The sequence below is a fragment of the Gorilla gorilla genome, chromosome 1 (genome assembly GCF_029281585.2).
Source record: "Gorilla gorilla gorilla isolate KB3781 chromosome 1, NHGRI_mGorGor1-v2.1_pri, whole genome shotgun sequence".
Classification (NCBI taxonomy): domain Eukaryota; kingdom Metazoa; phylum Chordata; class Mammalia; order Primates; family Hominidae; genus Gorilla; species Gorilla gorilla.
In genome coordinates this window covers 227,631,121-227,647,687 of record NC_073224.2, presented here as the reverse complement: position 1 = coordinate 227,647,687, position 16,567 = coordinate 227,631,121, and the positions used below count along the sequence as shown (strand labels likewise).

At 43.4% G+C, this 16,567-nt stretch overlaps 1 pseudogene; it reads right to left on the bottom strand.

Annotated features, from left to right (window-relative positions):
- Positions 1 to 2,799: 2,799 nt before the first annotated feature.
- Positions 2,800 to 5,752, bottom strand: LOC134758537 (PRAME family member 10-like; annotated as a pseudogene).
- Positions 5,753 to 16,567: the final 10,815 nt, after the last annotated feature.

Sequence of the window (16,567 nt, the reverse complement as noted above, 5' to 3'; positions counted from 1 at the left end):
ATGAAGGTCAAGGTTGGTATGAGTTTGGGTTCTAATATGATCAATTTCTGCTTCTAGGGAAACAAGCATTTCAGGTTAAGGAAGGTCAGGAAACTCTAGGGTTTTCTCTCCCTCCAGAGAAAGCTTTACACATCACCTTAACAGAGAAAGCAAATCTCATCCCCATGTTGTCACTTAATAAAAAGCCATACTTTCCTAAAAATGGTCCAAATGTCATTTGGACTGCTTGAAACACAGGAATTTTCTGAACTTCATGTGAAACCCCTCCTCAGAAATATTTTCCTTTCTCCAAGGGATTGCTGATATATTGGCTGTAAACTGGATATGGCAGCCCTGGTTTCCACCAATTCTGTACCTAAGTCTGCAATGATCTTAATCTCACCTTCTCCATTTTTATTTAAGGCTATTATAGAAAACAATTTACCAGAGAGTTATTTTAAATTCCATCAATATGGAGACATCAGAAATGTCATCTAGCCAGATGTGGTGGCTCATGCCTGTAATCCCAGCACTTTGGGAGGCTGAGGTGGGGGAATAACCTGAGGTTGGGAGTTCGAGACCAGCCTAACCAACATGGAGAAACCCTGTCTCTACTAAAAATACAAAATTAGCCAGCTGTGGTGGTGCATGAATGTAATCCCAGCTACTTGGGAGGCTGAGGCAGGAGAATCACTTGAACTCGGGAGGTGGAGGCTGCAGTGAGCTGAGATCCCACCATTACACTCCAGCCTGGGCAACAATAGTGAAACTCTATCTCAAAAAAAAAAAAAAAGGGCAGAAAAGTAAAGAAAAACAAAAAAGAAATGTCCTCTAATGTGAACAACCTCTGGGACAAAAGCATTCTGTCCAATAGAGACCTGGTGCATAGGTGGACAATTTTCATTCCAATGGCCTGTTTCAAAGGTGGCAGGCAACTCTAGCAGGATTTCTGTGTTTACACCAAACTGGATTTGAGTTTTAATAGTAAGGGGGCTCCCCCATAAAAAACCAACAGAAAATAATGGATGCTATGAAGAATATGGAGAAATGAGAACCCTGGTACAACATTGGTAGTTATGTAAATTAGTACAGCTACTAAGGAAAGCAGTATGGAGTTTCCTCCAAAAAATAAAAATAGGATTACCATATAAACCATAAATCCCACTGCTGGATATATATCCAGAAAAAAAAAAAAGAAATATATCCAGGAGATATCTACACTACCATGTTGGTCAGGCTGGTCTCGAACTCCTGACCTCAAGTAATCCACCTGCCTCAGCCTCCCAAAATTCTGGGATTACCGGCATGAGCCACTGCACTCAGCCTACACTCTCCTATTTATTGCAGCACTATCCACAATAGCCAAAATTTGGAATCAACGTAAGTGTCCATCAGCAGATGAATGGATCAAGAAAATGTGGTAAATATACACAACAGAATATCATTGAGCCGTAAACATGAAGGAAATCCAGTCATCTGCGACAACATGGAAGGAACTGGAGGGCGTTATGTTGAGTGAAGTAAGCCAGATACAGAAAGACAAACATGGCATGTTCGCACTCATATTTGGGAATTAAAAAACACGAAACTTAAAAATAGTAAAATGACGGTTATCAGAAGCTAGGAAGGGTACTGGGAAATAGAGAATAAGAAGGGGATGGTTAATGGGAACAAAAACACAGACAGGAATAAGATCTAGGGTTTAGTAGCACAATAGGGCAACTCATGTTGAAGGTAGTTCGTAGTAAATTTCTACATAATTAAAACAATGGAATTGGAATGTTGCTAGCAGAAAGAAATGATAAATTATTGAGATGGTGGATATGCCAGTTACCATGATTTGAATATTACGCATTTTATGCTTGTATCAGAATATCAGGCCAGGTGCAGTGGCTCATGTCTACAATCCAAGCACTTTGGGAGGCTGAGGCAAGTGCTTTTCCTGAGGTCAGGGGTTCGAGACCAGACTGGCCAACATGGTGAAACCCCCTTTCTACTGAAAATACAAAAATTAGCCAGGTGTGGTGGCGGTTCCCTGTAGTCCCAGCTACTCGGGAGGCTGAGGCAAGAGAATTGCTTGAACCCAGGAGGGTGATTTCTAGAGACTTCTGATACATAAATGTCTAAAACAGGTTGATCAATCATGGAAGACACCAGAAAGTTTCCATTCAGGTTCCATTTATTTTTGACATTTTTAAATAACCATCCTTGTGGTGGTAACTCCTGCATCAATCTAGAACTTCAGGCTCCATTTCTGAGTCTAGAACACAGGTCCCTGAAGGCCTCATTGATTCCAAGTCAGCATTTTTACCCCGTCCTGCCCCCGGCTGAGTCACCTTTGTTTTTCCACTCACGGTGAGCAGGTGCCTGAAACACACAGCTGTGTACTTCCTTTAAGAAACAGCTGACCGGGCCCGGCTGCACACACTTGTAAACCTGGCACTGTGGAAGGCCAAGGCGGTCAGATCACTTGAGGTCAGGAGTTAGAGGCCAGCCTCCGCCAACATCGTGAAACCCTGTCTCTACTAAAAATACAAAAATTAGCCGGGCTTGGGGCGCACACCCATAACACCAGTTACTTGGGAGGCTGAGGCAGGAGAATGACTTGAACCCAGGAGGTAAAGCTTGCCATGAGCTGAGATTGTACCACTACACTTCATCCTGAGGGACAGAGTGAGACTCTGTCTCAAAAACAAAATAAAATAAAATAAAAATATAAAAAATTAAAGTAAATTAAAATAAAAAAATGCACCCATGTACAAGATTTTAGCTCCCAAGTGTCCGGAAGAAAGCTTATCCATCCCACTAACCAGGCCTTCCCTAGGAGCAAAGGTGGAACTCCAGTTTCTCAGATGGCCATGAGCCACAGGAAGGGCAGGGGGTGGGACCAAAGAAGATCCTCTTATTCTGCCTGACTTCCCTGAGTGTACGCATGAGCTCAGCCTGAATTGGGGCGAGGATCTCCCGATTGGCATGACCCCTGTTGTCAAGACACTCCAGAGGGGCAGGATACATGTCCAGGCCTAACTTGCTCAGCCCGCCTGTGTGACGCAGCAGGTCTTTCAGAGCATTCATGGAGGTCTCATTTCCATGAAAGTTGAAGGTGGTGAGCTGGGAACAGTGGCTCAGGGCAGGCAGAAGGACCCTGAGTTGGGGGTCCTGGATCCGACAGTTCTCTAAGACGAGGGTCTTGAGAGTAGCAGCAACTTTCTCCAGCAGAACTCCAAGGGGCTCAAGATGGGTGGTCCACATTAGGATATGAATCAGATGCAGCTCCTTTAGCTGACTGAGGCTTGGGTACTGAGACAGACACTCCATGTCCCGATCAGTTAGGTAAGCATGACTGAATGTAAAGGCCCCATAGGGGTTCTTGAGGCACCTGGGGAGAGCAAGAAGTTAGTTATGGGCAATGGTGCCAGTTAGAGGAGGGGGGTGGGAAATCATCTCAATGGTAAACTTGAAGTGGGCATTGAGTAATTCTGCACCTTACTACCACACAGGTGTTATAGTAACTGCAACGGGGAAGCCTGTTTCACCCAAACACAAGTTTGTTCCCATCATCAGATGATGGTCTGCGTGCAAGGTGCTGCCTGATGAAGACTCAGATCATTCAGGGGCAGCTCTATTTTAGGCTCCGTCCTTTCAGCCTCGCTTGTGTGATTGGTGCCACTCTCACACCTACTCCCTCACCCTCCATCCCAGAAGCATGCACTTCCAGTATCAATTACCTTTCCTGGAGTTCAAAACAACCTTTCACAGACAGGGAATTACAGACAGGATCATTGGTGTTTATTAAGCTGCTGAGGACAGAGCTTCTACTGTGAAATGCACAGGTTTCATGCACTTTCTCTTCTTCTTTTTCTTTTCTTTTTTTTTTTTTTGACACAGAGTCTCACACTGTAACTTAGGCTGGAGAGCAGTGGCACAATCTCAGCTCACTGCAGCCTTCACTTCCCTTGCCTCAGCCTCCCAAGTAGCTGGGATTACAGGTGCCTGTCACCATGCTCAGCTAAATTTTGTATTTTTAATAGAGATAGGGATTCACTGTGTTGGCCAGGGTGGTCTGAAACTCCTGACCTCGTGATCTGCCTGCCTCAGCCTTCCAAAGTCCTGGGATTACAGGCATGAGACATCGCACCAGACTGCACTTTCCCTTCTTTCATACCCTCCTCTTTATGAAGAATACGTTTTCATCATATTAACTTTATACACACTTCCTAAGGAGGAATTCACAAATGCACCTTCACTAGATCTGAATCCCCAACTAACTAGCTCCCTACACATCTCTCTGTAGCATCTATCCCAGGCCATCCCTCTGCCCTTATTTGAGTGGTCTGGTGATACCAACTTCAGGATATAGAGCACTGAACAGCTTAATGAGTTGACATTCTAGCATCCCATTCCCTGTGACATCCACAGTGGATGGCACACAAGAGATGCCCACTAATGTTTACTGTGAAAAAGAACAAAAGTCTGTGTTATGGTCTGCAGAGAAAGCCCACCATCGTTTCCTACCTGAGCAGGTGCTCCAGGTGCTCTTTGATATTACTGACCTTTCTTATGTAATGCATCTGGGGGTAGTACAGGCAGAGGAATGGACAATCCAAGCCAGGAATGAACTGCCATTGGCCGCTCACGTATAACTCAGGCTCATAACCGAAGGCTAAAAAGTTTGCGAAGATTGCTCATCTGGCTCAGGTAAGGGGCAAACTTTCCCGTTTTATTGAGAGAGCACTTTTTCCAGACTTCCAACTCCTGGATACTGTCTGGGTATATCCTTTCCAACAGATTTCTGAAACTTGAAGTTGGCATTGAGTAATTCTGCACCTTACTACAACACAGGTGCACTAGGCCTCTTCTGTAGTGGATCCACCTTCAGAGGTAGCTCAGGCATTCATCCTGTGTACTTTCCTTTAGGCAGAGGTCTATGAACACCTTCAAGGTCTGGCACTCTCCCATCTTTGGACAGTCCTCCACTGTCTGCCTCTTACTCATGGCCTCTGGGGAGCAGGGGAGGACCCTGACTCCAGACCATATGGTCCAGAAATTCTCATCAACATCCCTTAAATCCAGCACTTCAAGTTTCCACCTCCTGTGAGTAACATTGGGGAAAATCTCAGAATGTAGGCAAGGACTGACCCTTGACCTGAACTTTCACTCCACATCCAGTACATGAGTCAGCTGCTCCTGTCCCAGTGCTCCTCCTTCTGTCTTTTCTCCATCCTGTTCCCCCTTGGATTCTGTGTGGTACCCACTTCTAGTACCTTTAACTTCTGCTGGGAGGAAGCAGGTTCCTGTTTCCTCAGTTGACCCTGTATGGTGAGCAGTCCTTTTCCAGAGGATCTGGGCAATGGCCAAGGCCTCTCATGGGCACCATCAGAAGCCTCTGAGCCACCCTACCTCCCACACACTGCCACTCCTCCTGAGCCAGCTGTCCCTTCCCTGGATGCCTGGACCCTTCCCACCAGGCCACCTGAGTCACCTCACCTGAGGCAAACCTTCTGGGACACTAGTGTATCAAGTCCCTTCAGCACAGCTTGCAAGGTCTCCACATGAGTTGTCTTCATCAGGGATCCCAGAGGGAGGTGAAGGGAGGGCCAGGCCTGTACCATCAGCTTCAGGGCCTCACAACATCTCATGCTGAAGACCTCCATGAACATCAAGGGGAGACCTCCCTGGGCAGCTTGTCCAGGGTGAAGAGAGTCAAGAACTGTTTCCTCAGCAGGCTCTGCCCTGCCAGCTCCAGGAGTCTGGATGGGGACTGGAGGCTCATTCTGACAAATCTGCAAGGAAAAACTCTACAGCACAATCCAGCAAAAAGGCAAGTTCTTCAGGCCAGTCCCCTGCAACCCCCAATTCTCCCAGGGCCAAAGTCATTTCTCTAGCGTGTGTGAAAGAGCCCTCAGTTTACTCCAGTTCCTTTCTGCAATAAGTGGCCACAGAGACATAGTTCTACCCTTCTGGTACCATGAAGAATGTGTCCCAACTTCTAAAGAGCAGGCAAGATCCCTCCTAGTCCATGAATTATTAGCCACTGATCCACTAAACTCATAGCACTGGCAAATGTTACCGAGGATCTCTGAAGCTCAGATCTCATACCCAGCTAATCTTTTATTTTTTGACTTTTTGTAAAGACAGTGGGTTTCACTATGTTGTCCAGGCTGGTCTTGAACTCCTAGACTCAAACAATCCACCCACTTTGGCCTCCCAAAGTGTTGGGATTGCAGGCATGAGCCTCTGCCTGGTCTCATTATTGAAAATTTCAGCGAGAAGCTTTGAAAGCTATGTGACAGTGTTATGCATCATTGGCAAGACACAGATGTTTCCAATACACACCTCTCACACATATTCAAAATGAACCACTTTGGCTGTGTGCAGTGACTCACACCTGTAATCCCAGCACTCTGGGAGGCAGAGGCAGGTGGATTATCTGAGGTCAGGAGTTTGAGACCAGCCTGGCCAACATGGTAAAATCCTACCTCTACCAAAATTACAAAAATTAGCCAGGTGCAGTGGTCTGTGCCTATAATCCAAGCTACTAGGGAGGCTGAGGCAGGAGGATCGCTTGAACCCAGGAGGCAGAGGTTGCAGTGAGCTGACAATACTCCACTGAACTCCAGCCTGCGAAATAGGCTAGATTCAAAAAAAAAAAAAAAAAAAAAAGGAAGAAAAGAGAGAGAGAGAACTACATTTGATTTGACTTCTTAAACTCTACCCAGTTAATCCTGATTGGATTTTTGGCTTTCTTCCAGATCAGCTGATTGAATTAGATATTCATCCATGAAAGTGAAAGATTTAGGGATAGGGTGAAAGTCCAGGAGTCATTCACTGATTCCATCCAGAAACATGGAGGTTTACTAATATGTGTCCTTCATAGTCCTGAGTGTGAGATAGGGAAGTGTTGAATCTCTTCCTGATATCAGACAGAAAGAAAGAAAACTTGAAAGTGTCTTTGTTGAGGGATCCTTGGCCACATCAAATTTATCAAAATATTTCAGAGTTAAAACAGTTTTCAAAGACGGAGTTGACAGTCCCCAAGAAAACACAATAGAAATCTTCATGTATCCAATGATCACCTGGGTGGTATAATCTAATTTTTTTTGGTGTGGGGGAAGCTGAGTCTCACTTTGTCCCCCAGGCTGGAGTGCAGCGGCTCCATCTCAGCTCACTGTAACCTCCGCCTCTGAGATTCAAGCAATTCTCATGCTTCAGCCTTCCATGTAGCTGGGATTACAGGCATGCACCCCCACACCCATGTCTCCATTCGGGAGGAAGAATTACAGTGAGGATGTGATTGGTTTAAAATTAAGGTCAAAGATTCTCTTTGGTTAAGGTTTTTTTGTTTTTGTTTTTGTTTTTGTTTTTAGCAGGGTCTTACTCTGTTGCCCAGGCTGGAGTACAGCAGTGGCGTGAGCATGGCTCACTGCAGCCTCAATACTCTGGACTCAAGTGATTCTTCCATGTCAGCAAACCAAATAGCTGGGAATACGGATGCATGGTATCATGCCTGGCAAATTAAAAGATATATATTTATTGTAGAGGCTGACCACCATTGGCTCACGGCTGTCGTTCCAGCACTTTGGGGGGCTGAGGCAGGAGGATCACTTGATGTCAGGAGTTTGAGACCAACATGGCCAGCATGGTGAAACCCCACAGCTACTAAAAATACAAAAATTAAGCAGGCATGGTGGCAGAGGGATGTAATACCAGCTACTCAGGAAGCGGAGGCATGAGAATTGCTTGAGCCTGGGAGGAAGAGGTTGCAGTGAGTTGAGCTCATGCCACTGCACTCCAGCCTTGGCAACAGAGTGAGACTCCATCCCCCCTTCAAAAAAAGAATGTTTTGTACAGATGCGTTTTTGCCATGTTGCCCAGGTTGGTCTCAAACCCCTGGGCTCAAATGATCCTCCCGCTTTGGCTTCCCAAGGTGTTGAGGTTATGGGCATGAGTCATTGCTCCTATCAAGAATTTTGAAATGACATAAACCAAAGCACAATCCAATTTTTTGAAATAAAGACAAAACTGCATATAGAGGAAAAAATTCAAATCTTCAAATTGTTCATATATATAAAAAAAAGACAGATATAGCTCGGTGCCATCATAGGCTGCACTGTCCTCATCCCAGACCAGCTGACTATAGGTCAGATGGGAGTGTCCTTCCAGAAATGAGTGACTTATTAGATCTGGACTGAGTTTGCAGGATGCTTAAACCTCAGGAAGAACCAAGCAGGAACTCCAGACTGGAAGACTTTGGGTCTCTCCAGTGGGTCTTCAGGAACTTTTATTGATCTTTCTAATCACAACTCCCACTCACACCCCTCCATGTATCCAGTGCTTGCTTCCAATCAAAAAGTGCTATCTGATTGCATTTCTGAAGCTCCACCCAGTTAATCTTGATTGGGTTTTTGGCTGTCCCCAGATTACTGGATTGAATCAGATATCCATTCATATCAGCTATCCATATTAAGTTCATGAATCAAGAAATTGACAGTGTTAGGAATAGGGTGGAAATCAAGAATTCACTCATTAAAGGCCGGGTGAGGTGGCTCACACCTGTAATCCCTGCACTTTGAGAGTCCAAGTTGGCTGGATCACCTGAGGTCAGGTGATCAAGACCTGCAAGGCCAACATGGTGAAACCCCATCTCTACAAAAACACAAAAATTAGCCTGGCATGATGGCAGGTGCCTGTAATCCAGCTACTCAGGAGGCTGAGGTGGGAGAATCACTTGAATCCAGGAGGCAATGGTTGCAGTGAGCCAAGATTGCACCATTGCACACCGTTCTGGGTGACAGAGGTAGACTTTGTCAAAAAAAAAAAAAAAAAAAAAAAAGAATTCATTCATTCATGAACTCCACAAACACTGATGGAATTTTACTGATATATGACCTACATAGTCCTGAGTTTGAGGCAGGGAAGGATTTGATCGGTTCCGGATATTAGACAGAAAAATAAAACCTGACAGTAGTGTTGGGAGATCTTTGGCCACATCAAAATTATAAAATTGTTTTATAGTTAAAACAGCTTTATAAAAACAGAGGAGTCGTCCCTACAAAATCAGAAAAAACCTCCATGTATCGAATGGTCTTGTGGGTTTTATATCACCTAAGGTAGCAATTTATTTGCTCATGTTGGTGGAAGAGAGTTGCCACTGAGGGCTTGAGTGGCCTCAGGCTTAGGTTAAGGCTTGTCTGGAAGAAATTGAAACCGTATCTCTAAACTTTATAAATTTAATCAGTGAAAAAGAGAGGGGTGGAACAAAAACAAACCAAGCTTGCAGCGCATTCAGCATTCACCAGGAGGTCAGCTTGCCCTCTGACCTGCTTCCTCATGGTTGCTGACAGCCTACTGTCCCAAAATCGTGTAGAACTTAGACTACAATTCCCCTTAACTACGCTGCAGACAACAATTTAAGCATTGTGAAACATTAACTTTTTCATTTGAGATATTATTTCAGGTTCTGCATGTCAGTGAAACTACTGATGCCAGCTGATCTGAAGGGCCCTGCAAGGCATCAACTCACCAAAGAATGCCGTTCTGACATGTTGATAACTTCATACCTCTTATTGCCATCAAACTACACCAACTTTCCAGCCCCTTGCTATCCAGGATTCACTGGAAACCCTCAGTACTCCTTGGGGAGATGAATTTGAGGATCTCCCCCCAGCTTCTCATTCAGCCACCCTGTGATCATTAAACTTTCTGCTGCAAACCCTGCTGTCTCAGAATATTGGTGAGCTACTGTGCAGCAGGCATAGGAACCTGATGGTCCTGTAACAAATTTATGCCAAAATTATAAAGGGAAGTGAAGGTGGAGGCTGGTCAGGGTTGAGCTGGGTGTTTTAATGGAATCCTGGGAGTGAACGAAGACTTGGTAAATGTGTTGGAGGTTATTGAGGGGGTGGAGGAGGAATCTTTCCAACATTGCACTGAGGCTCCCTTGGTTTTCATACTTGCGATCAAGAATGAGTCTTTCAAAAAAATTTATGTAATTCTCCTGATTTTTCCTTTCAAAACCTTTGTCTTCCTTTACCTCCCTGAATAATCTCACATCTATTCCCATGGCTTTGCTCATTTCATAATAAAAATCCTTTTTTTTTTTCTGTGGAGTCTCTTTCTCTGTTAAGTAGACCATATATTTTGTTGCCACACAAGATGAGTAACCTGGTTTTATGGAGAGAAAGGGACAAAAGAATCCCAATCCTCAACAGCTAGGGGTGATATGAAGGTCAGGAGTATTCTTTGTCATATCTGCACCTGCATATTGCCAGTGAAAACCTGCAGGTCACATTAGGTAGACTTCCAAATTAATCATCTGTGGAAGGTCTTATGATTGGCTTACATCCTGTCCGTGAGTAAAGAAAATGATCTTGACTTCATGAGTGTCTGAGACTCTTCAAGTACTGATGAAGGCTTCACCCAGTGACAGTGAGAAGGACACTGATTTGATTCTGATTGTGAAGTTTTGCTGGTTGTCTTGCAAGGAAAATATTTTTGCCTGTCATGTTGTCATCTAAAGTCAATGATTGTAACCTCTGTATTGTCCCTTCCAATGGAAAAAACAAGAACAAAAAAGCTCAACTCTATTTGAGCCTTGCCAGGATAAAACAAAAGAAAATTAAAATAAACCAAACAAACAAAAAACAACAACTGATAGGAGGAGTCCCATTCCCTTCTTTCAACCTTTCTTATAAAAGCATTCCAACTTGCAACAAAAGACAAAATTGACAAATGGGATCTAATTAAACTAAAGAGCTTCTGCACAGCAAAAGAAACTACCATCAGAGTGAACAGGCAACCTACAAAATGGGAGAAAATTTTCACAACCTACTCATCTGACAAAGGGCTAATATCCAGAATCTACAATGAACTCAAACAAATTTACAAGAAAAAAACAAACAACCCCATCCAAAAGTGGGCAAAGGACATGAACAGACACTTCTTAAAAGAAGACATTTATGCAGCCAAAACACACATGAAAAAATGCTCATCATCACTGGCCATCAGAGAAATGTAAATCAAAACCACAGTGAGATACCATCTCACACCAGTTAGAATGGCAATCATTAAAAAGTCAGGAAACAACAGGTGCTGGAGAGGATGTGGAGAAATAGGAACACTTTTACACTGTTGGTGGGACTGTAAACTAGTTCAACCATTGTGGAAGTCAGTGTGGCGATTCCTCAGGGATCTAGAACTGGAAATACCATTTGACCCAGCCATCCCATTACTGGGTATATACCCAAAGGACTATAAATCATGCTGCTATGAAGACACATGCACACGTATGTTTAATGCGGCATTATTCACAATAGGAAAGACTTGGAACCAACCCAAATGTCCAACAATGATAGACTGGATTAAGAAAATGTGGCACATATACACCATGGAATACTATGCAGCCATAAAAAATGATGAGTTCATGTCCTTTGTAGGGACATGGATGAAATTGGAAAACATTATTCTCGGTAAACTATCACAAGAACAAAAAACCGAACACCGCATATTCTCACTCATAGGTGGGAATTGAACAATGAGATCACATGGACACAGGAAGGGGAATATCACACTCTGGGGCTGTTGTGGGGTGGGGGGAGGGGGGAGGGATAGCATTGGGAGATATACCTAATGCTAGATGACAAGTTAGTGGGTGCAGTGCACCAGCATGGCACATGTATACATATGCCTGCACAATGTGCACATGTACCCTAAAACTTAAAGTATAGTAATAAAAAAAAAAAGCATTTCAACTTGTAACAGACTCTGGCTCTGGAAAACACTCATTTTGTCAGTGTGTGTCTTCCAGGTCGATCCTGACATTTAGCTTCCAATGAAGCTTTATTTAATTATTTCTGCCTCAACTGCCTTAATGTCTATTGACAACAGCTTGCACGGTAATGATTGGACTTGAGGTGGGAAGAAAAAATATTTCTGTGTGTTTTATAAAGTAATCCTTGCATGCCATCTTCATTGAAGAAAGAATAGTTTCCTCTCCAAATATGTCCTGAGTATTGATGCATCCAATAAATAAAACTATTATTTCATACAGTAGAGCTATAGATGCATTCTATTTGCCTCTAGAGTTTCCAATGAACCAATGCCTAGTTTCAGTAAGTTCTCTGATTATATGGCAGAGGGTAACATGGTCATGTTCTGACTCTATGTCTATGTTGATATCTATAGCATTCCCATCTACATAATGCATGTCAAACCAAAGAGTTTGATTCTAGTGGGAGTCTGGAACACTATCTAGGTTAGACCCAGTTACACTAATGTTTTCTAGGCATAGAGATAAATTACCAGTAATGAAATCAATAATAGTCATAGGCCACCCATTTGCACCTATAGCTTCTTCTCAGTACCAAGTCATTTAATTATCAATATTAAACAACCTTCCAAAGTAAGGATAACAAACCTTATCATGAAGTTAGCATCCTCAATTGCTACCCAACTGTGTATGAGAACAGGTTCTACTATTATCTGTGATCCTTCCCTTTCATCTAAATGAAAGGGACCTTATATCACCTAAGGTAGCAGGAAATATGCTCATTCTGGTGGAAGAGAGGTGCTACTGAGGGTGTCAGTGGTCTCAGGGTTTAGGTTAAGGCTTCTCTGAAAGAAATTGAAACCATACATAGAAACTTTATGAATTTAATCAGTGAAGAAGGGAGGGGGAGAAACAAAAATAAAGCAAGCTTGCAGCTCATTCAGCATTCATCATGAGGTCAGCTTGAACTGCTTCCTCATGGTTGCTGGCAGCCTACTGTCCCAAAATCATGTAGACTTTAAATTGCAGTTCCACTTAACTGTCCTGCAGACAACAATTTAAGCATTGTGAAGCATTAACTTTTTCATTTGACATATTCTTTCAGGTTCTGCATGTCAGTGAAACTACTGATGCCAGGTGATCTGAAGGGCCCTGCAAGGCACCAACTCACCAAAGAATGCAGTTTCAACATCCTGATGACTTCATACCTCTTACCGCTACACCAACTTTCCAGCCGCTTGCTATCTGGGATCCACTGGAAACCCTCAGTACTCCTTGGGGAGATAAATTTGAGGCTCTCCTCCTAGCTTATCATTCAGCCACCCTGTGATCATTAAACTCTGCTGCAAACCCTGCTGTCTCAGAATATTGGTCAGCTACTGTGCAGCATGCATAGGAACCTGATGGTCCTGTAATAAAATCATGCCAAAATTACCAATCTTATCATGAATTTAGCATCCTCAATTGCTACCCAACTGTGTATGAAAGCAGGTTGTAGTATTAGCTGTGATCCTTCCCTTTCATCTAAACGACTCCATAGCCAGCAATTGCTTTGGTTAGTGACAGTGGCTACATTTTGAACAGAAGATCTTAGAAAGTGTTTGGTTTGAGTGGTGAAAGTACCTAACAACATAAAATGTAGGTTTGATAATTTTGTGTTAACACAAAACAAAACCAAGTCTCAGTCGATGGAAGAAGATCAAATGGAGTCTTGCTCCATTGTCTTGGAAAAGCTGTCTACCAGGTGATGATGTCTGCTTCTAGGGAAGGCTTTTCCTCGGATATCCTTAAGTTTAAGTCATCTGGTACGGTCCCATCCAATGCTGTTCATGGGCAGATTTCCCTTGGTGTCATTTCTAAAGGATGCAATCTCCAAATGCTAGGGCATGAAGGTCTAAGTATCACTGAAAACCTCCGTCACCTACTGGAAATAGTCTTTCAAATACTGCATCAAGGTCTTGCAGTATTGATTCATATTGTTACTGAACGACGGGCTCACTCTCCTAAGTGCATAGAACCCAATACTATGACACCACCTTTGAGAAAAGTAAAAAAGATTCAGCCAGGCATGGTGGCTCACGCCTATAATCCCAGCACTTTAGGAGGCTGAGGCAGGTGGATCCCAATGTCAGAGGTTTGAGACCAACCTGGCCAACATGGAGAAACCCCCTTTCTGCTAAAAATACAAGTTAGCTCGGTGTGCTGACATGTGCCTGTAATCGCAGCTACTCAGGAGGCTGAGGCAAGAGAACCACTTGAACCCAGGATGCAGAAGTTGCAGTGAGCCAAGGTAGCACCATTGTACTCCAGCCTGGGCAACAGAGACTCTGTCTCTAAACAAAAAATAATAAGAATGCAGTCTCCTTTGTTGGCTTAGCTAATTTTAGTTTCAAGATACCGTTTGTTCACTCAACCTTTGTAGAATACCAAGGATAATGAAGTTAATATTCATGCCATTGGATCTGTAAAATCTTATCTGTGTGATAACCTGCCCAGTAACTGAGTTCTCCTCCCATTGGAGATTTCTCCAGAGATGCCCCAGAAAGGAAGCAAATTTTATAAACATTTTTTTGACTATGACTGTGGCATCAGCCTTTCTAAAAAGGTAATCTACAACCCATCCTGAAAATGGACACACAATCACAAGAATTGTAGCCTTTTTACATGGCTCATTGGTCCACGACAACCCCGTTTCTTGCAGCTATATGTGTGTATGTCTACCTATTCATATCTATATCTATTTCCTTTTATTACCATGATTCACTTCCACTCTCCTTTCCATAGACAGCCACTCTACTCTTTGACCTAGCCTTGAATTTGCTTGTGACCTCATGGAACATAAGTATATGGAAAGCATATAGACTATATACTTGCATTTCGTATGTGTATTTATTTAAATCCACATATATGCTATAGCATATGGGTGCTACGGAAGAGGGCCTCACAATTAATTGTCCAGTCCCAGACACTTTGGAGAGTGAATAGACATGCTGTTATAATTATAATTATTATTATTTTTTTTTGGAGATAGTGTCTGGCTCTGTGGCCAGGCTGGAGTGCAATGACATGATCTCGGCTCACTGCAACCTCCACCTCTCGGGTTCATGTGCTTCTCCTGCCTCAGCCTCCCGAGTACCTGGGATTACAGGTGCCTGCCACCACACCTGGCTCTTTTTTGTATTTTTAGTAGGAATGGAGTTTCTCCATGTTGGCCAGGCTGGTCTTGAACTCCTGACCTCAGCTGATCCACCCGCCTCAGCCTCCCAAAGTGCTGGGAATACTGGTGTGAACCACCGCACTCAGCCTCTCATGTCCCTTTTTAAATTAATGGGAAAATGACACCCAGGATAATTTATGGCCATTGTGGGAATTATTGGAAATCTTTAAGACTGTCTTTCTTACAAAACCACAATGGTAGGATTAAACAGTCTGAATGGGATGCTAGCATGTAGAGCCTTCTAAACTCTCTTTCTCTCCTTTTTATGGGGAATTTGGGATCTGCCTACTGATTACAATTAATTGGATTTTTTTAAAAACTGTTTGGTTAAGGATATTTTTTTTGACAAGGTCTCACTCTGTTGCCCAGGCTGGAGTACAGCAGTGGTGTGAACATGGCTCACTGCAGCCTCAATCTTCTGAGCTCAAGGGATTCTCCCACCTCAGCCACCCAAGTAGCTGGGACTACAGATGCATACCACCATGCCTGGCTAATTTTTTCAAAAAGAGGCAGGGTATTGGTGGCTCACTGGTGTAATCCCAGCCCTTTGGGAGGCCAAGGCAGGTGGATCACCTGAGGTTAGGAGTTCAAGACCAGCCTGGCCAACATGGTGAAACCCTGTTTCTACCAAAAATACAAAAATTAGCCGAGCATGGTGGCGGGTGGCTATAATCCCAGCTACTCAGGAGGCTGAGGCATGAGAATCACTTGAGCCTGGGAGGCAGAGGTTGGAGTGAGTTGAGATCATGCCATTGCACTCCAGCCTGGGTAACAGAGCCAGATACCATCCCCACCCCTCAAAACAAATGTTTTGTAGAGATAGGGTTTTGCCATGTTGTCCAGGTTGTTCTCGAACCCCTGGGCTGAAATGATCCTCCCACCTTGGCCTCCCAAAGTGTTGGAATTACAGGCATGAGTCACTGCTCCCACCAAGAATTTTCTTTAAATTCCTGGTTTAATAAGGACTTGTTTATTTTGAGGAAAAAAGGTCCCAAACATCAAGCTGTTCACAAAAATAACCCACAGTATCAACTTTAGAAAACATATTTTAGGACTATAACACTAATTATGTTTCTGAGGATGCATTTGACATGCCAACTCTCATTCACAAAAATACATTGTTAGATTTTTGTTGAACTGCCCCACACAGCACACTGACATGGGGTGTAACACACATACTTCTAACTCCAAGCTGCTTTCAGGAGCTGCTCAACTCAATGAGATTGCCTTTGCAGATAGGGAAGCAACTACTGAACTTATGTATGAATGAAAAGAACTGTATTCCCTGCGTAACAAGAGATTACTTTGGAGACAGTTGATAAAAACCATACATCCTTTTTACTGTTGTGTCATAAAGAGGTATCTAATAAAAAGCAAAAATTGCAGGGTAAGACTTAAGAAAACTTCTAGGAGCATCAAGGGAAGTGAAGATGGGACTAGGGGCAGGGCAATATGAATTAATGAATGTGGGAAGGACAAGGATGGGGAGAACAGTAAGCATGTGCTGAAGACACTAAGGGAGAGGATCTGGTGAAAAATTTGTTGTTAGACAAGCTCCTAGGTAAAGAAATAACGGGATAAGATTTCTCAACCCCACTATGTGC